The following is a 23,229-nucleotide window of genomic DNA, read 5'->3' as shown; positions in this document are numbered from 1 at the left end:
ACATCATTTTACTTGGGGTCATCAGGTATTATAATTAAACAGTCTTGGAAATAGGATCAGATGATTTTTTAAGTATTTTTTTCCTATATAACTCACATAATAGCTAAGTGACCCCACGGCGGGGCCCCTTTTATCCCCAGGGGCATAATTTGACCAATTTTGGTAGACGACTACTAGACAATGCAACATACCAAATATCAAAAGCCTAGGTCATATGGTTTCAGACAAGAAGATTTTTAAAGTTTTTTCCTATATAAGTCTATACAGTCTAACCTGTCTTAAGCAGCCAGCCAAGGGAAGCAGACAATTTGGCCGCTTAAGCCAGGTGACCGCTGACCGGAGGTGCAGCCAGTATATGTATTTTTCAGACTTCTGACCAGTCTATAGCCTTTAGGCCCATTTCTTTTTGGGTTTTCTATTATTATTTTACCAGGATACAATGACGTGCATTTGCCTTCGCAATACGAATGGTATTCTTAGCAATCTAAAACTCCGGCGTGGTTTTTTTTTTACTGCAAAAATTGTTACAATTTTCCAACTTCAAAACAAGTTTGTTTACGATTTTCGCCATTTTGGTAAGGGAAGCTACTCTCGGCGCTTATTGTCTACGCTAAATCTAAGATTGCCGTTACGTTCCGTAAAAGATAGAGTGGTTTATATTTTTTTTTCAAACACAATTAATTTCGTATAAATTTAATAGTATTTTGATGACAAAAGTATAAAAAATCACAAATATTATGCTACTAATTAGTTATCGATTATTATCTTTAACCGAGGTCAAACTGTGAACAACAAATTTGACACGAGGTGACACATTAATTGCCGATAATTACTGGCCATTTGATCATAACAAAAGGGGATTGCACCTTTGGTTATATGGAAAGCCGGCGCGCCATGCGTTTTGCGAAATGGTTTTTGCGTTTTGCGAAATGCTTTATGCGAATTGCACAATGTGTTATACTTTTTGCTAAATGCAAATTGCTTTTTGCTAAATGCTTAATGCGCAATGCTTCATGTGAAATGCTGAATGCGAAATGCATCTGGCTTCTTGCTAAATGCTTTATGCTGCATGCAAATGCGACGTGCCACCACGCGTGATTTTGTTACTATTTATAGTGATGCTTGCTAATTATAGTATCATAGAGGTTTAAGTTTCGACCAATCAGATATAGCAATTGTCGGTACTGCCGTACATGGGGATTTCCGTAAAATTCCGCGCCAAACTGTCATGGAAGCCGCATGTAAGACGTGTGGTGCGTCCCTAAGTAAATTTCCTGCAGCTCACTTTTGTCCCCATTGTGGGGCAAAAGTGATGAGAAAGAAAACCTGTCTGAGATGCAATTTCACTTGCGAAATGGAATACAGGTTTTGTCCACACAAAAGTGAGCTGCAGGAAATTTACTTAGGGACGCACCACACGTCTTACATGCGGCTTCCATGACAGTTTGGCGCGGAATTTTACGGAAATCCCCATGTGCGGCAGTACCGACAATTGCTATATCTGATCGGTCGAAACTTAAACCTCTATGATACTATAATTAGCAAGCATCACTATAAATAGTAACAAAATCACGCGTGGTGGCACGTCGCATTTGCATGCCGCATAAAGCATTTAGCAAGAAGCAAGACGCATTCAGCATTTCACATGAAGCATTACGCATTAAGCATTTAGCAAAAAGCAATTTGCATTTAGCAAAAACCATAACACATTGTGCAACTCGCATAAAGCATTTCGCAAAACGCAAAAACCATTTCGCAAAACGCATGGATCACAAAATGGCTGTCAATTCTTTAGTAAAGCTGCCCCAGCAATGTAGATTCGAATCAAAATGTTCACTAATCTTTCACAACAATATGTCCAAATGTCAAATATAATATCCAGAATTAATTACAGCTAGGTTCACTTCTACAAAATGCCTTTTTTTATCTCAATTTCTCCGGGTGCACAGCCGCAGATTCGACTAAAAGGTAAGCAAAAAGCATAACTCATTGCGGAATTCGCATTAAGCACTTAGCAAAAAGCAATTCGCATTAAGCATTTAGCAAAAAGCAATTCGCATTTAGCAAAGAGCATAACACATTGTGCAATTCGCATAAAGCATTTCGCAAAACGCAAAATCCATTTCACATAAAGCATTCCGCATGTGGCATTGCGCATTTCGCATTAAACAAAACGCATGGCGCGTCGGCTTTCCATAGGTTATCAGTTTTAATTGAGAAGCTCATGTCATTTTGTTGTTCTTGTGGTGAAGTCACGCGAAACTTAGCAACCACGTGCTTCTCAAAATCGGGTATCTTCGGCAATTATTGCCTAAAAATAATTGGTTTTGGAAGTAAAATGGCCGCTGAAAGGGGTCAAATACGGCGGTCGGGAGGCAATTTCGGTGGCCGGTGGCCGCTGGCCGCGGACGGCAGGTGGCCGCTGAATAAAGTGATAAAATAGAGGGAAATCCGTCGGGGGCGTCATAAAATGGCCGCTGAACGGAGGTGACCGCTGATCGGAGGTGACCGTTAGTACAGGTTAGACTGTATAAAACTTTGGACCCCCAGAGCAGCACTTCTTTTCACCCCAGGGGTACAATTTGAACATTTTGGTTGAGGACCATAAGACAATGCTACAGCCCAAATATCTAACGTCTAATTGTTGTGGTTTCAGAGAAGATGATTTTTAAACTTTTTTTCCTATATAAGTCTATGTAAAACTTGGGACCCCCAAGGCAGGGCCATATTTGACCCTAAGGGAATACTTTGAACTATCTTGGTAGAGGACAACTAGATGATGCTATATACCAAATATCAAAGCCCTAGACTGCGTGTTTTTATCATAATCAAAGTTTGTGATTGATGTAGATACAAGAAATAAAATATTTTAAATAATAAATGATAACATTAGTGCTAACCTTTGTAAATCCTTGATGCAATCATTTAACATGTTCATATGAAGAACCGGCATTCAGTCCGGTAGGTAATTCCTTCATCTGATTCAACAGACCGTCACTGCTCTGTCGGATCTATAACAACACATGCAGGAAGTATATGAAAGAGTGCATTAGCATTAAAAAACTTCTTTGACGCAAGGAAGTTTTCAAATTTTATCTAAAATATTTCACATATTATAAGTTCTTAATAGACTTAAACAACAAAACATGCACTGGCATAAACAAGTTTAATTTCAATATTCTTAAATTTCATTTAAGATTTTTAAACGTCTGTTAAAGGTATGTTAGACCCAAACTTCATGGAAGATTTATAAGCAAATTACTTTTATTGCATGACAATTAATCATGAATGTAATTCTTCATGCACAATGAATTTATATATATAGTAAACTTAAATACATTTGAAGATCTATTTTTTTTTTTGGGAGTGGGGGGGGGGGGGGTTTATGACGCACCAACACAGTATAGTTTAAATGGCGCCAAACAGGACTACAAATTTTGGTTTCACATCTCATTTACATCGAAATAAAAGCATGCGGGTGACATCAAAAATGGTATTACACCCAACAAAACATCTTGTAATGCTGAATATTTTCCCATAGTTATATAGTCATACATTCAAACAAACTCTTTTGATTTCCGAGGGGTGACTTAACCTTTAAAGAATACATCTGAAGAGGATTTTCTACAACTGAAGTATTTTTTAACATCTAAATATAAAATATTCAAGTGAAAGATTGGTTATCTTTATCAGATCTAGTCATATTATCTTCAATGTATGGTTGCCCGATTCAAATTTGCATTGCTGTTAACATCTTAAAGCTCTGCAGGAATGTACAGTGCAACCTCTGTAGAACAACACCCTGGGAGATACAAATATTGACTGTTGAGTAGAGGTTGTTTTTTTGTCGAGGTAAATTTGATATAGTCTTCAAGTGATACTTGTACTCTCTCCCCACTCGGACTTAGATGATCATTGTATCAAGAAGCATACAATTTAGTTCAGTATGCCAAACTACTTCATGGTAAATCACACAAAAATACACACGGGCCTGTCCATATGCGTGTGTGTGTTCGGGATTAACGTCTTTTTCAACAATTTTTCAGTCATATAAACGACGGTGTCTACTTGTAGCAGTGAGCACAATGCCCAGCTTTATAGTGCTGCCTCACTGGAATATCACGCCGTAGACACATGGCATGATACCCCACCCAGTCACATTATACTGACACCGGGCTGACCAGTCCTAGCACTATCCCCTTAATGCTGAGCGCCAAGCGAGGGAGCTGCTAGTACCTTTTTTTACGTCTTTGGTATGACGCGGCCGGGGATCGAACCCACGACCTCCCGCACTCGAAGCGGACGCTCTACCACTAGGCTACCGAGGCGGTATGCGCCTGTCCATATACAAGTGTAGGTAGGATTCAAGTAACAGAAATTATTCTTTCAACAAAACATAACATTGCACACTCTATAATGAACACCATAAGATGGCCTACGTTATTACTATTTATAATTAAGGCATCTGGACAAAATACTGCGCACTTCATTATACATTGCATCTTATAAAGACAGGTGTTTCAACAAACAAAATATTTTACCACTTCTAAACAAATAATTGCACATTCTCTATGAACATTGCAAGAAGTCTGATATTTTATGACAATAAAGGCTGTTACCAGGTTCTGTCAATTCTAGAGCCGTCTTTTGCCTTGGCAACACTGTCTCTCTCTTCCTTCAGTGTAAAGAGCTTGCCTTCAAGTATTGTTTTAGCCTTCAGTGCTTCATCAGGAGGTAGCTCACCCTGAAACAGCATGTCAAACATATGTGAACTACATCTAAAATATAACTCTTTCACCTTTAGCTCGTACAGTCTATTACCCATTTAAGGAGCTTAATCAGGACCTTGATTCTTGTAAGAAGATCACACAACTATTACCTTACAATGTATAGTACTCCTTACATTTTAACATTTTAGAAACAACATTTAAAATGTAATATTATATTACTCAATTAACACATAATCTTAATGACTGAAAGTAATTTGTTTGCAGAACTTCAAACAGGGTCAAGACTAGAAGATGCTTTTGTAAAAAAAGCACATCTCTCCCTCAGTGCATAGTCGTATAGTCATGAAGTCAATAGGGGACAGAAGCGAAGTCAAAGAGACACTGATGGTTGGCTGCAATAGGGATCATCTACTTGGCATGTCCAATCACACCACTAAGTTTCAACATTTTGGGCATAAAAACTCATGCAAGGTTTCATCAATTTATATCAAACTGTTTTTGAGCTAGGCGCGTCACATACTTCGTAGACAGACAGACGGATGCACAGACAAGAGCAAATCCATATGCCCCCGTCACTCATGGGGGGGGGGAGCACAACAAAAACTAAATTATTTCTATTACAAGTAAGATTAAACTTTCACTCACTGTCTTTATTTATTTTTCTATGTTCAGCAGATGCCCATGGGCAACATGTGATTGTGTGTGTGTTCGGGTTTAACGTCTTTTTTCTTTTTCAACAATTTTGCAGTCATATAAACGACAGTGTCTACTTGTAGCAGTGAGCACAATGCCCAACTTTAATGTGCTGCCTCAGTGGAATATCACGCCATAGACATGTGGTATGATACCCCACCCAGTCACATTATACTGACACCAGGCTGACCAGTCCTTGCACTATCCTCTAAATGCTGAGTGCCAAGCGAGGAAGCTTCTAGTACCATTTTTTACGTCTTTAGTATGACGCGGCCGGGGATTGAACCCACGACCTCCCGCACTCAAAGCCGACACTACCACAAGGCTACCGAGGCGGTGGGCAACATGTGAATCCCGCCGTTTGGCCAATAACTGATCTTGACCTTTGAGAGAGATTCTGTCTCATTGAGTTAAACATTCATGCCAAATATTGAACAAGATCGTTCAATGCATGTCAAAATTATGGGTCCGACAAGATCTAGGAACAAAGGAGGAACAGACCTGAAAAGTAGGACAAGTGGGCCATGAATGCCTTGTTTCACTCACCTGACCAATTGACCTAAAGATCATCAAGATTAACATTTTGACCTGGTTACCTGGAAATGGTCATAAATGTGATCTCTAGAGTGTTAACTAGCTTTTCCTTTGATTTGACAAGGTGACCTATTTTTTGATCCCACATGACCCAGATTTAAACTTGACCTAAAGATCATCAAAATAAACATTCTGTTTCATCAAAATACAGTCACAATTGTGGCCTCTAGTGTTAACAAGCTTTTTACTTTGATTTGACCTAGTGACTAAGTTTTTTACCCCAGCTGACCCAGATCTTAACCTGACCTATAGATCATCAAGATCAACATTCTGACAAAGTTTCATTAAGATATGGTCATAAATGTGACCTCTACAGTGTTAACTAGCTTTTCCTTGATTTGACCTGGTGACCTAGTTTTGTCCCCAGATGACCCGATATCAAACTCATCCAAGATTTTATTAAAGGTAACATTCTGACCAAATTTCATTAAGATTGGGTCAAAATTGTGACCTCTAAAGTGTTAACAAGCTTTTCCTTTGATTTGACCTGGTGACTTAGTTTTTGACCTAGACAACCCAATATAAAACTCATTCAAGATTTTACTGAGGGTAACATTCTGACCAAGTTTCATTAACATTGGGCCAAAATTGTGACCTCTAGAGTGTTAACAAGCTTTCCCTTTGATTTGACCTGGTAACCTAGTTTTTGACCCCAGATGACCCAATATCGAACTCGTCCAAGATTTTATTATGGGTAACATTCCAACTTAGTTTCATTAAGATTGGGCCAAAACTGTGACCTCTAGAGTGTTAACAGTCAAATTGTTGACGACGGACAACTGATGATGGACGACACTTCGTGCTCAGGTGAGCTAAAAAAAAGCTTCTATTGCATACACAAGCTTTTTCTATGATTTGATCTAGTGACCTAGTTTCTGACCCCAGATGACCCATAATATCTCCAGGTATTCAGCCACTTTTTCCAACTCCCCTGGTTGGCTTTACAATTTACTGTATTGACAATATCAATATACCTCCTATGTGGGTGAAAGAGAAACTTCAGCAGAGCAGAAGCGGAGATAAGGCTTTAGAGCAGAAGTTAAGTATACTACAAAAATAACAAAGAACTTAAGATGGTTCTTCCATATATTGAATTATTAATTAAGAAATGAGATCGAGACAACACAACTTAAACAGAATTTCAGTGTTTAGTTGTATTATTATTAATTGTATATCTGCTACTTTTTCACTTGGCAGCATTCTTTGTCTTAAAAGATCCATGTTAAACTTGATCATTCAATTAGCTGTAATTGAAAAATAGTGTGCACACTTCTGTCAGACTGTAAAGTAAATATACAGCAGTACAAGTATTTTAAATAACCAAAAACCTTGTTAAATGATACCAGACTTACCTTCATAACCTACATCAATATTGTCATCAGACCCCTCCAATGTTCTTTGAGCTGATCCCTTTCTCCGAACTCTCTGGCTGCAGGTGTTACATTATACATTCTTCTTTGCAGGAAACCAATTATCCATGTCTGAAGTAATGAATTTTTTTGTTCGTATCAATGTTTTTTGTCAGGGAAAGAAGATAATGTTTGAGAAACTTGCCTATCATTCATTGTCCTTTACCAAAAACAGAATAGGTACCATCAACACCCTATTTCTACAAAAAGCAACAACATTTTTAAAACAGCTGACATTGTCTTTAAAATCAGCGTACTGTAAAACCTGTCTAAAGCAGCCAGCCAAGAGTGTGGGGAAAAAGCGGCTGTTTAGCGCATGTGGCTGCTTAATGCATGTCATTTATAGAATGAAGGAAAATGAGGCACTGGCTGCTTAAGACAGGTTGGCTGCTTTATAAGAAACAGTTTGGTTGTCTTGGCGAATATTTTATTCATAAAGATCTTTCGGAAAAAAAAAATTAAAATAATATTTGTAAAGAAGAAATTAGAATTACATGTGGTCCTAACCAAAGAAAACCCTTGTGTATGCAATAGAAACTTATTTTTCAAGTGATCTTCATGAAATTTGTTCAGAATGCTAGCCTTGATGAAAGTAAGGTCAAATTTGAAAATGGGTCATCTGGGGTCAAAAACTAGGTCGCCAGGATATATCAAAGAAAAACATTTTGTATGCAATAGAGGCTGTTCTTTTCAATCGAGTTTCATGAAATTTAGTCAGAATGATTGCCCTGATCAAATCTAGGTCAAATTCGAATATAGGTTATCTTAGCCCAAAAACTAGGTCACTAGGTCAAATTGAAGAAAATGCTTGTTTACATTTGAGACCACATTTTTGATCTATCTTGATAAAAATTGGCCAGAATATTTGTTTCCATGAAATTACTATGTCAAACATGTTTACACTGTTATTGTGTGTTTCTCAGGTGAGCGGCCTAGGACCATCTTGGCCCTCTTGTTTAATAACTGATGTAGTTGTTTTTAAATGAAAAAAAAAAGAAAAAAACTTTGTAGCAGTTAGCATTAGAACTTTAACAGTTAACTTCACCTTTTTGGCAATGGCAATATGCTTTAACCTTTACCCTGCTTTTTTCTATTTTGGACCGGTCCATCATTTAATTTGGGCAGTACCACTTATGATTCAAAAGGGTGTTCACTTAAAATTTACTGACTGAATAGCGAACAGTGCAGACCATGATTAGCCTGCTCGGAGGTACAGGCTGATCTTGGTCTACACTGGTTGCAAAGGCAGAATCATTTGTCAGCAGCAGGCTAAAGTTTAAATGTTTAAATGTTCCTTGTGTGTACTCCCTAAATATATGCAGAAGTTCATGTAAACGGCTGTTATCAAAAAAAAAAAAATTAATATGAATTTAAGATTCATTACCTCAACATTCTTGTATAAGTTGACCAGCTATATCTGCTCTACGATGTATCACCGTGAATCTACTATATGTTGAAAGACCATCATTCTGTCCGAGTTGGTGCTGGTGGTGTGAGGGATTATATCTTTCCAGCTGTCATTTTTCTTGCAGCATGTGACAATTTTCACCATCGGTTGATTAAGCCTTCTGATTCTTCTCCTAATAAGAGTGTTAATGTTTTGGAACTTAGGCATCTAAAATCATGGTAAAAGTTACATGGAATACATTAGTTAAATCCTCTTAAGCTAAAGTCTAGATCAAACATCCTCCACCTCTAATTTGAGTGGAGAAGTTGACATTTACCTGTGTGGAACAGGTCAACATATCAATGAATTCTTTTATAAACAACACTACAATTATTATTATAAACAACAATACATACCAGTGCCTATCATTTGGTTTGGAAATCAGTCTTGTAGCCTCTACTTACATTTCCAGCATCTTTTGTCTTCTGTCTCTATAAACAGTATAATGTAAGAGACTTGTCATGTTGTTACATCCAGAATGTCTATATACCCAATTGACCAAGTTTTTCCATTACATATTGCTACAAATGTCATTCCAGGTTTAATATTTATTCTATCTTATATCCTGTATAATACTGTATAACTGTATCCATATTTACGTTTGACAAAACTCGTACAGACTTATAAATTATACTTTGCTGAAACACACTTTATTTTTATACAATAATAAACTAAACTATATCAACTGCATAAATAAAACACATTTTCACACTAACATATTTCGTATTAATATTTTTTATACATTTTTTTTCAGCTTATTTTGTAGCCATATTCTGTAACACTACTTCAATATACAATTCCATTCAAATATGCAACATGTTCTTTTTACAAACACTTCTAGATTATCAATCAGGAATGGATGGGCCAGGTCAGGATGGGACAAGACAGAATGGGGAGGAACAGGAATAGACAGGACAGAGATTCCCAACTCCACAAAAAATATAAATTCCAGTAAGTACCCATTTGTTATTCTTTCGTCACTTCCAACACTACAAATGAATACAGTCTCTTCTTGAAAACATTCTTCATTCTTTTCCAGGGAAAATCCACAGCTTCAACAATGGTCAGCAAATATGACTGAAACACAAAAAACTATTTTACCTATCAAACAATTCTTTTTCCATACTTCTCAAAATACAGCAAGAATGTAACTTTCAACAACTGTACATGAACCTTCATTTGCTCATGCAAGTGTGGTTCCAGATTTAATAATCATTTGTCTTTTTGTCTTTAGGTAATAGACTGTTTCCATAATAATATTATGAACAGCTTGAAAAACAAATGTTTTAAACCGTTTCTATCAAATATATATTTACTTATAAAGAAGTGTACTTTTACCACTTCTTATAATGTGTTACCATAGTAAGTGTCAATTGCAGGAATAAAACATATTCATAATTATTCTATTTATACACATATTTTCTCTTCCTTTATTTGGGCCATGCTCAACATTAAAATTTTAATTCTAATATGCTATATTATATATTATTTGTACTATCATACACGAGTTACCCATCAGAAATGGGATGGACCAGGTCAGGTTGGCTTAGGATAGGCATGAATGGGAAGGAACTGGAATAGAGTGGACAATGTTCCCATCCCCTACAAAGTATCAATTTCAATTATTAACATTTTATGTTTTTTCTTCACTCTAAACACTAAACACTATATAAACATCATATATACATTATACAGAAGTAACCTTTTACCACTTCTTATAAAGTGTGACTACAGAAAGTGTCAAAAAGTGTCAACTACATGAATATGACATATATTTTCACACAAAAATATTTCATATCAAATTTTATCTTATTCACATCTTTTCTATGCTTTAATGCAACTATGTTCTACATTAAATATTTTCATTCAGGTATGTTATAATATATATCATTTGTATGAACATATCAGGACAACCAATCAGGAATGGGATGGGCAGGGTCAGGATGGAATCAGAAAGGATGAATGGGAAGGATCTGGAATAGATGGGACAGTGATTCCCACCCCCACAAAAAGTATCAATTCCAATAATTAACATTTTTAATTATGTCACTTTTTATAACATTTAGATGATCTTTCCTTGCTTCATATTAAACCCTTTCTATTGCACTTTTATATTCTTTTTCTGCTTCATAATAAAGTCCAATCAATCGCTGAATATACATATGAGCAAGACATAAAGTCAGTTGTCATTGGCAGTCTATTGACCTTTTCTACCATATATACATTTTTACAAAGAAATGTACTTTTACCACTTCTAATCAAGTTTAACTATAGCAAATGTTCATTGCATTAATAAGACATATTTTCACATGAACAATTATTTCATATTGAATTCATTTATACAAATCCATTCTCTGCTTATTTTGTTCCCATACTCTACACAAAAAGTGATTGATCCAGATTCAATAATTATTCCATATAAGATAATAGACTGAACCCATAACAATATTATAAACGTCTCCAAAAACTCATGTTTTCGACCTTTTCTATCATATACATATATTTACTTACAAAGAAGTGTACTTTTATCAATTCTTATAAAGTGTTACTATTGTATGTGTCAATTGCATGCATAAGACATATTTTCATACTAACATATTTCATATTAAATTCATCTATACACATCTCTCTGCTTATTTTGTGGCCATGCTCTATATTAATATTTTAATTCAAATATGATATATATTATTTGTACATTCATATCTGGATTACAAATCAGGAATGGGATGGGCCGGGTCAAGATGAAATGGGGTTAGGACTGATGGGAAGGAACTGGACTACAAAGGACACAGATTCCCACCCCCACAAAAAGTATCAATTCCAATGATTAAAATTTTTATGTTCTTTCTTCACTTTAAATACTACAAATGAACACAGTCACTTTTTTCACAGACATTCTTCATACTTTTCCAGGAAAAATCCAGTACTGCTTCTTTGGCTTGCCTTGACACTTGACACCATTTTCCTGCTTCAACTTGCAGCTCAAACTGAAAAAAATGGACTAGTATAAGTACTGTAAATAAGCATGGCAACAAGAAATATAAATTACTCCTGTAATTCTGCATATATGTACCAAGTAGAATAACATATTACCTTTCAAACAATTCTTTTTCCAGACTTTTCAAAATATTGTTGGAGTGTTAACTTCTGAAAACTGTACAAGTGTGGTTCCAGATTTAATATTTATTCCACTTCAGATAATAAACTATTACAATAATATTAGAATGTCTCGAAAAAATTCATATTTTCAACCTTCTCTATCATATACATACATCTACTTATAAGAAGTGTACTATTACACTTCATATAACGTGTGAATATAGAAAGTGTCAATTGGATGAATAAGACATGATTTCACACTAACAAATTACATATTAAATTGATTTATACACATCTTTTCTCTGCTTATTTTTTGGCGGTGCTCCACATTATTTTAATTCAAGTATGCTATATTATGTATTATTTATACAATCATATCTTGGTAACCAATCAGAAATGGGATGGGCAGGGTCAAGCTGGAATTGGATAGGATGAATCGGAATAAATGGTATAGACAGGACAGAGATTCCCACCCCCACAAAAGTAACAATTCTAATAATTAACATTTTTAATTACCGGTATGTCACTTTTTATAACATTTAGATGGTTCTACCTTGCTTCCTATTAAATCCTTTCTATTGCACTTTTATATTCCTTTTCTGCTTCATAATAAAGTCCAATCAATCACTGACTATACATATGAACGGGACATAAAGTCAGTTGTCATTGGCCTATTGGACCTTTTCTATCATATAAACATTTTTACAGAGAAATGTACTTTACCACTTCTAATGCAGTTTAACTATAGCAAATGTTCATTGCATTAATAAGACATATTTTCACATGAACAATTATCTCATATTGAATTCATTTATACAAATCCATTCTCTGCTTATTTTGTTCCCATACTCTACACAAGAGTGATTCCAGATTCAATAATTATTCCATTTAAGATAACAGACTGAATCCATAACAATATTATAAACGTCTCCAAAAACTCATGTTTTCGACCTTTTCTATCATATACATATATTTATCAATTCTTATAAAGTGTTACTATTGTGTCAATTTCATGCATAAGACATATTTTCATACTAACATATTTCATATTAAATTCATCTATACACATCTCTCTGCTTATTTTATGGCCATGCTCTATATTAATATTTTAATTCAAATATGATATTTATTATTTGTACATTCATATCTGGATTACAAATCAGGAATGGGATGGGCCGAATCAAAATGAAATGGGGTTAGGACTGATAGGAAGGAACTGGACTACAAAGGACACAGATTCCCACCCCCACAAAAAGCATCAATTCCAATGATTAAATTTTTTATGTTCTTTCTTCACTTTAAATACTACAAATGAACACAGTCACTTTTTTCACAGACATTCTTCATACTTTTCCGGGGAAAATCCAGTACTGCTTCTTTGGCTTGCCTTGACACTTGACACCATTTTCCTGCTTCAACTTGCAGCTCTAACTGAAGAAAAAATGGACAGGTATAAGTACTGTAAATAAGCATGGCAACATGAAATGTAATTCTGCATATATGTACCAAGCAGAAAAACATTACCTTTTAAACGATTCTTTTTCCATATTATCCAAAATATCGCGAGAGTGCAACTTCCAAAAAAGCTGTACAAGCGTGGTTCCAGATTTAATAATTATTCCACTTCAGATAATAGACTGTATCCATAATAATATTATGAACGTCCCGAAAAATTCATGTTTTCGGACCTTTTTTATCATATACATACATCTACTTATAAAGAAGTGTACTTATACTACTTCATATAAAGTGTGAATATAGAAAGTGTCAACTGCATGAATAAGACATTTTCACATTAACATATTTCATATTAAATTAATCTATTCACATCTTTTCTCTGCTTTTAATGTAACCATGTTCTACATTAATATTTTCATTCAGATATATTATATTATATATTATTTGTACGAACATATTAGGGCAACCAATCAGGAACGGGATGGGCAGGGTAATGGGATAGGATGAATGGGAAGGATCTGGAATAGACAGGACAGAGATTCCCACCCCCACAAAAAGTATCAATTCAAATAATTAAAACTTTTATGTCACTTTTATGGGTTATTACGTGCATAACATTTAAGAATATTATCCTTTCTTCACTCTGAGAAAATCCAATCTGTCCACTGAATTTAAATAGAATCCAAGTCCACTGTGCTTTGATGATTCTTCCTTGTAGCTCCATAAAATTGAATCTATTGCACTTTTATATTCCTTCCTTATGTCTTTCTTTCCTTCCTGAGAAAATCCAGTCAATTAGAATTGGATGATATTTCTTCCTGTCCTGAAACTTCATAGTTCATAACACTTAAATGATATTTCCTTGATTCATATTAAATCTAGTCTATTGCACTTTCGATATTCCTTTTTTGCTTCATAATAAAGTCCAATCAATCGCTGAATGTATACTAGAACGGGACATTGTCAGTTGTCATTGGCAGTCTGTTGACCTGAAAGAAATGCAAATCCTCACAATCCCTGATTCCATCTCTCAAAACACAGAGGAACAACCATCATCTAAACACTGCCGGCACAATGTTGTAGACTAGTTTCTCCAAAAAACGCCTCAATCTAGCGGACATATAGACACCGGATTGTCCTCGAAGGTGACGTTAGTTTGTCTCAATCAATAGTAAAGGAATCTGTCATGGCTTTGCATCTGTAACAAAAAGCAACTCTGCCAATCGTTTGAAGCAGCATCTCTTCCTTGGTAGTCTCAGCACTTTAATGTTCCTTTCTCACATATTAGAATCCAGTCCCTTGCACTTGATGTACTTCCCTGCTTCATTATCAAGTTCTTTCAACTGTACTCTAATGTCCCTTCCTTGCTTCATAATTAAATTCAGTCCTGTGCACTTAACTATTCTTTTCTCCTTGCCTTGACAGCATTTTCCTGCAACATATCTCATACTGAAATTGAATAAACTGGTGTAAGTTAAAGCATGGCTACATGAAATGTACATTACTTTTGTAATTCAGCAAATATGCAAGTAACACAGAAAAATATATACCTTTCAAACAATTCTTTTTCCAAACTTTTCAAAATATCGCGAGAGTGAAACTTCCGAAAACTGTGTATGAACTTTCAAATGTTCATGCAAGCGTGGTTCCAGATTTAATAATTATTCCACTTCAGATAATAGACTGTTTTCATAACAATATTATGAACATCTCGAAAAACTCATATTCTCCACATTTTCTATCATATATAAACATTTACATTAAAAGAAGGGTTCTTTTACCACTTCTTGTAAAGTGTTACTATAATAAATTATTGTAAGGGTCAATTGCATGAATAAAACATATTTACACACTGTCATACGTTACCAATAAAAAATCGGATGGACCGGGTCAGGATGAATTGGGATAGGAATGAATGGGGAGGAACTGGAATAGACAGGACAGAGTTCCCAACCCCCACAAAGTATAAATTTCAATTAATAACATTTTATTATTTTCTTCACTTTAAACACTACAAATGAATACAGTCACTTTCTTCGCAGACAGTCTTCATTCTTTTCCAGGGAAAATCCAGTGCTGCTTCTTCGGCTTGCCTTGACAGCATTTTCCTGCAACATATCTCATACTGAAATTAAATAAACTGGTGTAAGTAAAAGCATGGCAACATGAAATGTACATTACTTTGTAATTCAGCAAATATGCAAGTAACACAGAAAAATATATACCTTTCAAACAATTCTTTTTCCAAACTTTTCAAAATATCGCGAGAGTGTAACTTCCAAAAACTGTGTATGAACTTTCAACTGTTCATACAAGTGTGGTTCCAGATTTAATAATTATTCCACTTCAGATAATAGTCTCTTTTCATAATAATATTATGGACATCTCGAAAAACTCATGTTTTCCACCTTTTCTATCATATATACATCTACATATACAGAAGTATACTTTTACCACTTCTTATAAAGTGTGACTATAGAAAGTGTTAAAAAGTGTCAATTGCATGAATATGACACATTTTCGCACTAACATATTTCATATTAAATTTATCTATTCATATCTTTCCTCTGCTTTTAATGTAACCATGCTCTACATTAATATTTTCATTCAGATATATTATATTATATATTATTTGTACGAACATATTAGGGCAACCAATCAGGAACGGGATGGGCAGGGTAATGGGATAGGATGAATGGGAAGGATCTGGAATAGACAGGACAGAGATTCCCACCCCCACAAAAAGTATCAATTCAAATAATTAAAACTTTTATGTCACTTTTATGGGTTATTATGTGCATAACATTAAGATAATATTATCCTTTCTTCATTCTGAGAAAATCCAATCTGTCCACTGAATTTAAATAGAATCCAAGTCCACTGTGCTTTGATTCTTCTTCTTTGTAGCTCCATAAAACTGAATCTATTGCGCTTTTATATTCCTTCTTTATGTTCTTTCTTTCCTTCCTGAGAAAATCCAGTCTGCCTTGCACTTGATGTCCTTCCCTGCTTCATTATAAAGTTCTTTCAACTGTACTCTTAATGTCCCTTCCTTGCTTCATGATTAAATTCAGTCCTGTGCACTTAACTATTCTTTTCTCCTTGCCTTGACACCATTTTCCTGCAACATATCTCATACTGAAATTGAATAAATTGGTGTAAGTAAAATCATGGCAACATGAAATGTACATTACTTTGTAACTCAGCAAATATGCAAGTAACACAGAAAAATATATACCTTTCAAACAATTCTTTTTCCAAACTTTTCAAAATATCGCGAGAGTGTAACTTCTGAAACTGTGTATGAACTTTCAACTGTTCATACAAGTGTGGTTCCAGATTTAATAATTATTCCACTTCAAATAATAGTCTTTTTTCATAATAATATTATGGACATCTCGAAAAACTCATGTTTTCCACCTTTTTTATCATATATACATCTACATATACAGAAGTATACTTTTACCACTTCTTATAAAGTGTGACTATAGAAAGTGTTAAAAAGTGTCAATTGCATGAATATGACACAATTTCGCACTAACATTTTTCATATTAAATCTATCTATTCACATCTTTTCTCTGCTTTTAATGTAATCATGCTCTACATTAATATTTTCATTCAGATATGTTATATTATATATTATTTGTACGAACATATCAGGGCAACCAATCAGGAATGGGATGGGCAGGGTAATGGGGATGAATGGGAAGGATCTGGAATAGACAGGACAGAGATTCCCACCCCCACAAAAAGTATCAATTCAAATAATTGAAACTTTTGTCACTTTTATGGGTTATTACGTGCATAACATTAAGATAATATTATCCTTTCTTCACTCTGAGAAAATCCAATCTGTCCACTGAATTTAAATAGAATCCAAGTCCACTGTGCTTTGATGATTCTTCCTTGTAGCTCCATAAAATTGAATCTATTGCACTTTTATATTCCTTCCTTATGTTCTTTCTTTCCTTCCTGAGAAAATCCAGTCTGCCTTGCACTTGATGTCCTTCCCTGCTTCATTATCAAGTTCTTTCAACTGTACTATAATGTCCCTTCCTTGCTTCATAATTAAATTCAGTCCTGTGCACTTAACTATTCTTTTCTCCTTGCCTTGACACTATTTTCCTGCAACATATCTCATACTGAAATTGAATAAATTGGTGTAAGTAAAATCACGGCAACATGAAATGTACATTACTTTTGTAATTCAGCAAATAAGCAAGTAACACAGAAAAATATATACCTTTCAAACAATTCTTTTTCCAAACTTTTCAAAATATCGCGAGAGTGTAACTTCCAAAAACTGTGTATGAACTTTCAACTGATCATACAAGTGTGGTTCCAGATTTAATAATTATTCCACTTCACATAATAGTCTCTTTTCATAATAATATTATGGACATCTCGAAAAACTCATGTTTTCCACCTTTTCTATCATATATACATCTACATATACAGAAGTATACTTTTACCACTTCTTATAAAGTGTGACTATAGAAAGTGTTAAAAAGTGTCAATTGCATGAATATGACATATTTTCGCTCTAACATATTTCATATTAAATTTATCTATTCACATCTTTTCTCTGCTTTTAATGTAACCATGCTCTACATTAATATTTCCATTCAGATATGTTATATTATATATTATTTGTACGAACATATCAGGGCAACCAGTCAGGAATGGGATGGGCAGTGTAATGGGATAGGATGAATGGGAAGGATCTGGAATAGACAGGACAGAGATTCCCACCCCCACAAAAAGTATCAATTCAAATAATTAAAACTTTTATGTCACTTTTATGGGTTATTACGTGCATAACATTACGATAATATTATCCTTTCTTCACTCTGAGAAAATCCAATCTATCCACTGAATTTAAATAGAATCCAAGTCCATTGTGCTTTGATGATTCTTCCTTGTAGCTCCATAAAATTGAATCTATTGCACTTTTATATTCCTTCTTTATGTTCTTTCTTTCCTTCCAGTCGCTCCAAAAAACGCCACAATCTAGTGGACATATAGACACCGGATTGTCCTCGAAGGTAATGTTAGCAGGTCTCAATCAATAGTAAAGGAATCTGTCAAGGCTTTGCACCTGTAGCAAAAAGCAATCTTTTAAAGCAACATCTTCTCCCCAGTAGTCGCCAGTCCATTGCACTTTGATGTCCCTTCCTTGCATTTCATAATAAAATTCCATTTACTGCACTTTGATGTTCCTTTTCTTGATTCATAATTAAATCCAGTCCTGTGCACTTTAATATTCCTTTCTTCCTTCTTTAAAAAAATCTCGTCCTCTGCTTCAGAATAAAATCTTGTCCACTGTTCTTTGATGTCCCTTTCCTGCCTCATAACAGAATTCAGTTAACTGCATTATGATGCTCTTTCTTGCAGCCTGCAATGGTCACAATAAATTATTACATTAAATACTACAAACAAGAACATGCACAAACTATTTTTTTTTTTTTTTTTGATTTTTTTTTTTTTTTTTTGTATTTTTTTTTTTTTTTTGTAAAAACAACAATCACACCACACACACTACCATACAAAACAAGCACACATGACTTTTCACACATTCTTCTTTTCACTCCTGGACAAAAACCAGTACCGTGCATAGAAGATAGTTACCATAAATACTCATTTTGCAGGGTCCTGGAAATTGCTGGGTCCTGGGAAAATCCAGTACTGCATGCAATTTTTGCCATTATTAACAAAGCCTCCTTGGCTAATTTAGTATTGTCTTTTAAGTATTTATAGTACACATACTGTTACTGGTAACATATAACACATGCTTTCAAACTCCACAAACACAAACAACATACACATACAACAACAACAACCACACCACAAACACTACCAACAAAACAAGCACACGACTTTTCACACATTCTTCTTGTCACTCCTGGACAAAAACCAGTACCGTGCATAGAAGATAGTTACCATAAATACTAATTTTGCAGGGTCCTGGAAATTGCTGGGTCCTGGGAAAATCCAGTATTGCATGCAATTTTTGCCATTATTAACAAAGCCTCCTTGGCTAATTTAGTATTGTCTTTTAAGTATAGTACACATACTGTTACTGGTAACATATAACACAAGCTTTCAAACTTCACATACACAAACAACATACACATACAACAACAACAATCACACCACTTAACTAAGAAATGGTTTCAAAGAACTGGCAAGAAATCTGACTGTTAGGTATACATTTAACACCTTGCATAAATGTAGTTTGGACATGATTTATAGATAGATATGATAATGGCTGATGATAATGATGATGAGTAATGATAAATGATAAGGATAATGATGATAATTAATGATGATAACACAGATGAAGATGAGGAGAAAGAGAAGGAAGTGGATGATGATGATGATGATGATAATGACTGATGATATAATAGATGAAGATGAGGAGGAGGAGGAGAAGGAAGCGGATGATGATGATGATGATGATGATGATAATGACTGATGATGAAATAGATGAAGATGAGGAGGAGGAGGAGAAGATGAAGATAAATGGATTTGATAATGACTGATGATTTATGAAGATGAGTGATAAGCAGTGATGCCAATTCTGTTTCCTTGGAAAATCCACATACACCGGTGGGTTTGCCCAACTCCCCTCCTAAGTCCCTGACAACTATCAGCAAACTTTTAGTTTTTTAAAATAAACTGAGAAATGTTCATGATTATAAAACATGTTATATTCAGATTTATTTTTATTATTATTATTATTTTGTTACCAGTCATGTTCTGCAAGAGCTGAGCAGGCTTTGATCATGTTCTAAATCTTGATGCTGACAAATGGCATGGGGCGGAGGAGGGGAGGGGGGATTGGGACTAACCAACAAGTGTCTGTAGAAAAATCAAGTACTTATGACTAAACAGATGATGATGATAAATAGAGAAGATGATGATGAATAGAGATGATGGTGATTAAGAGCTGATGATGATGAATAGATGATGACAAGATGATGATGAATAGAAATGATGATGATGATGAAGATAAGTAGATGATGATGAATGGAGGAGGAGGAATGGATGATGATAAGGATGAACAGATGATGATGCTGGATAGATGATGATGATAATGAGTAGATGATGATAAATGGATGATGATGATGAAAGATTGGATGATGATTGGATATGTGATGATGATGATGATGATGATTGATGGACATGAATGATAAGCAGTGATGCCTATTCTGTTTCCTTGGGAAATCCACATTCACCAGTAGGTTTGCCCAACTCCCCTACTAAGCCCCTGACAACTATCGGTAAACTTTTAAAGCCTACTCGACCAATGCAGAACATGTTGGAAAGTAAGAGTACAACTTTGATCATGTTCTAAATGTTGATGCTGACAAATGGCATGGGGCGTAGGAGGGGAGGGGGGATTGGGACTAACCAACAAGTGTCTGTAGAAAATTCAAGTACTGATGACTAAACAGATGATGATGATAAATAGAGAAGATGATGATGAATAGAGATGATGGTGATGAATAGATGACGATGAATAGAGGACGATGATGAATAGAGATGATGATGATGATAAGTAGAGGATGATGAATGGACGAGGATGAATGGATGATGATAACGATGAACAGACAGATGATGACAATGAAGATTGGATGATGATAATGGTGAAGATTGGATGATGATGATGAATGGATGATGATGATGATGAATAGATGAAAATGATGAATGGATGAGGATAATGATGAATGGATAATTATAATGATGAACTGATGACAATGAACAGATGATGATAATGAATGATGATGAAGTAGCTTAATGTTAAAGTATACTAAACACCCTTATTTCTGCCATGTTCTCCTCAACCACAAGAAGGGAGGAGGTGTGAGGCCATTGGCTAATCGTAGGACTTAACCCCCCTGCCCCAAATAATCTGCATAGGCACGTGAGGTCGCGGGCCTAGTTGACCTGCGTGGGACAAAACCTGTACATCTAACTCTGGCCTACCCTCAGGATTAACTCTAATCCCTGAACCACCCTCCCAGAGACTCCCTGTCTCTGGTGTTCCCTGGGAATACCTGGGATACCTGTGCACAAAAGGAGCTGGCACCTCTACCTCTGGGACAAAAAGAGGTGGGAGAGGCAACCTCTACTCAGGTACAAAAGGGAAGGATCCACCTGGGGTACAGGACCCACCTCATGCTCCACAGGATGGCCCACCCTGAGGAGCCCCTTCCCAATACCTTCGACGTCAGCGGCGGGCGTATCCTCTGGGATTACCGCAACATCTACAACAGGACGGACGGGGTCCTGGCTAGCGAAGGGAGTCACCTCAGTAGACAGCTCCTCCGTCACAGCCAAAGCAACAACCTCATCACTACCGGGAGGTAGTGCCCTCATAGCCTCGGTCACCTCAGTACCTGAAAGTAGAAAAAATATGTAATAAGAAAAAAGCAGCCTTGATTTTGTACACAATGCTCTAGTCACAAATTTAATCCTGAAACTTATAAAACTGTTGTAACAAGACTTTCAAATACATCATCTCTTAAATATCACATAATGATGAGCCTTCGTGCACAAAGTTTTAATAACAGTACCCCATTAACCAAAATAAGGAAATCATTGTGATAATTATCAGCAAAAGCAGCAAACTCTTCAGCAACAAAAACTAGATGCCCATGGGCAGTATGTTGAGCCCGCCAGCTGTCAAAAGGACTGGGAGTTGTACATGTCACTCCTTATCTCATTGAGGCAAACATTTATGCCAAATAAAAAAGAGATTGCAAAAAGTTACAATATAAGTTATTTAAAGTAACAACAAAGGAACGTAAATCTAAAAAAAAAATAAACAAGAGGGCCATGATGGCCCTATATCGCTCACCTGTTATCATTGCACTTGAGGACAAGAAGGTCCTCGGAAAAAATATCTAAGTCCAAAGGACAGGAACAACAAAGGAAAGAAATAACCAAAAAGAAAAACAAAATTCTTACAAGGTACAGATATGTCAAAAACACCTAAAAATTGGAGGTACCATCCATGTTGTACCACAGAAAAGTGGTCTCGGTTTTTCCCTTCGGCCAATAATAAAAAAGTTACTAAAAAAAGGCTATTTATAGTAACGAAAAAGGAAGTAATTCAAAAGAAAATTATTGTAAGTTAACAAAAGAAGGATCTGCCAAATAAATCTGTTGACATAAATGAAATTTCAGATCAGTATCTTCATTAGTTATGGAGATATACCCATTTTAATTTGAAATAAAGGGAGGTAATTTGACATAAAATCAGTCCATAGTTATCTACCCTGATTGGCTCGGTCCAACTAATGACAATAATGAAATTTCAAATAAGTCCTGTCGGTACTTACTGATATAAATCCATTTTGACTACAATCAGGGGAGGTAATCAGATATAAAATAACTCTGGAAACTACAATTGGATCTGATCTGTCATGGAATCCAAGATTTGTTGTTGTTGAAGATATTTTGGAAGTTTGTATCAAATAAAACCATAAATGAAGTCTCTATATGGCTGCAAAAGCCAAAATAGCCAACTCTAGAACCCATGAAGGAATCTGGCCAGTTTAAGAAAGGAACCAAGATCTTGTGGTGATACAAGTTGTGTGCAAGTTTGGTTAAAATCAAGTTATAAATGAAGTTGCTATTGTGCAGACAAAGTCAAAATAGCTAATTTTGGCCCTTTCAGGGGCCATAACTCCGGAACCCATTAGGGGATCTGGCCGGTTCAACAAAGGAACTGAGATCTTATAGCAACACAAGTTTTGTGCAAGTTTGATTAAATTCAAATCATAAATGAAG

General features: G+C 35.4%; 1 long non-coding RNA gene across 11 annotated transcripts in view; it reads right to left on the bottom strand.

Moving 5' to 3' along the window:
• Positions 1-23,229, bottom strand: part of LOC123538809 (uncharacterized) — a 66,462-nt gene that overhangs the window by 22,485 nt on the left and 20,748 nt on the right. For 5 of the 11 annotated variants that reach the window (XR_008368474.1, XR_008368475.1, XR_008368473.1 and 2 more), the window contains exons 2-8: positions 21,657-21,833; positions 13,322-18,826; positions 11,779-11,860; positions 8,811-9,950; positions 7,370-7,498; positions 4,620-4,744; positions 2,901-3,011 (exon numbers count right to left, since the gene is read on the bottom strand). This is a non-coding gene — a long non-coding RNA (uncharacterized LOC123538809). The remainder of the gene's footprint in view (positions 1-2,900; positions 3,012-4,619; positions 4,745-7,369; positions 7,499-8,810; positions 9,951-11,778; positions 11,861-13,321; positions 18,827-21,656; positions 21,834-23,229) is intronic. The other 6 variants (XR_008368477.1, XR_008368476.1, XR_008368482.1 and 3 more) reach the window with 5 other exon arrangements.

This window comes from Mercenaria mercenaria, chromosome 18 (genome assembly GCF_021730395.1).
Source record: "Mercenaria mercenaria strain notata chromosome 18, MADL_Memer_1, whole genome shotgun sequence".
Taxonomy (NCBI): Eukaryota; Metazoa; Mollusca; class Bivalvia; order Venerida; family Veneridae; genus Mercenaria; species Mercenaria mercenaria.
This window is presented reverse-complemented; position numbering and strand designations above follow the sequence as displayed.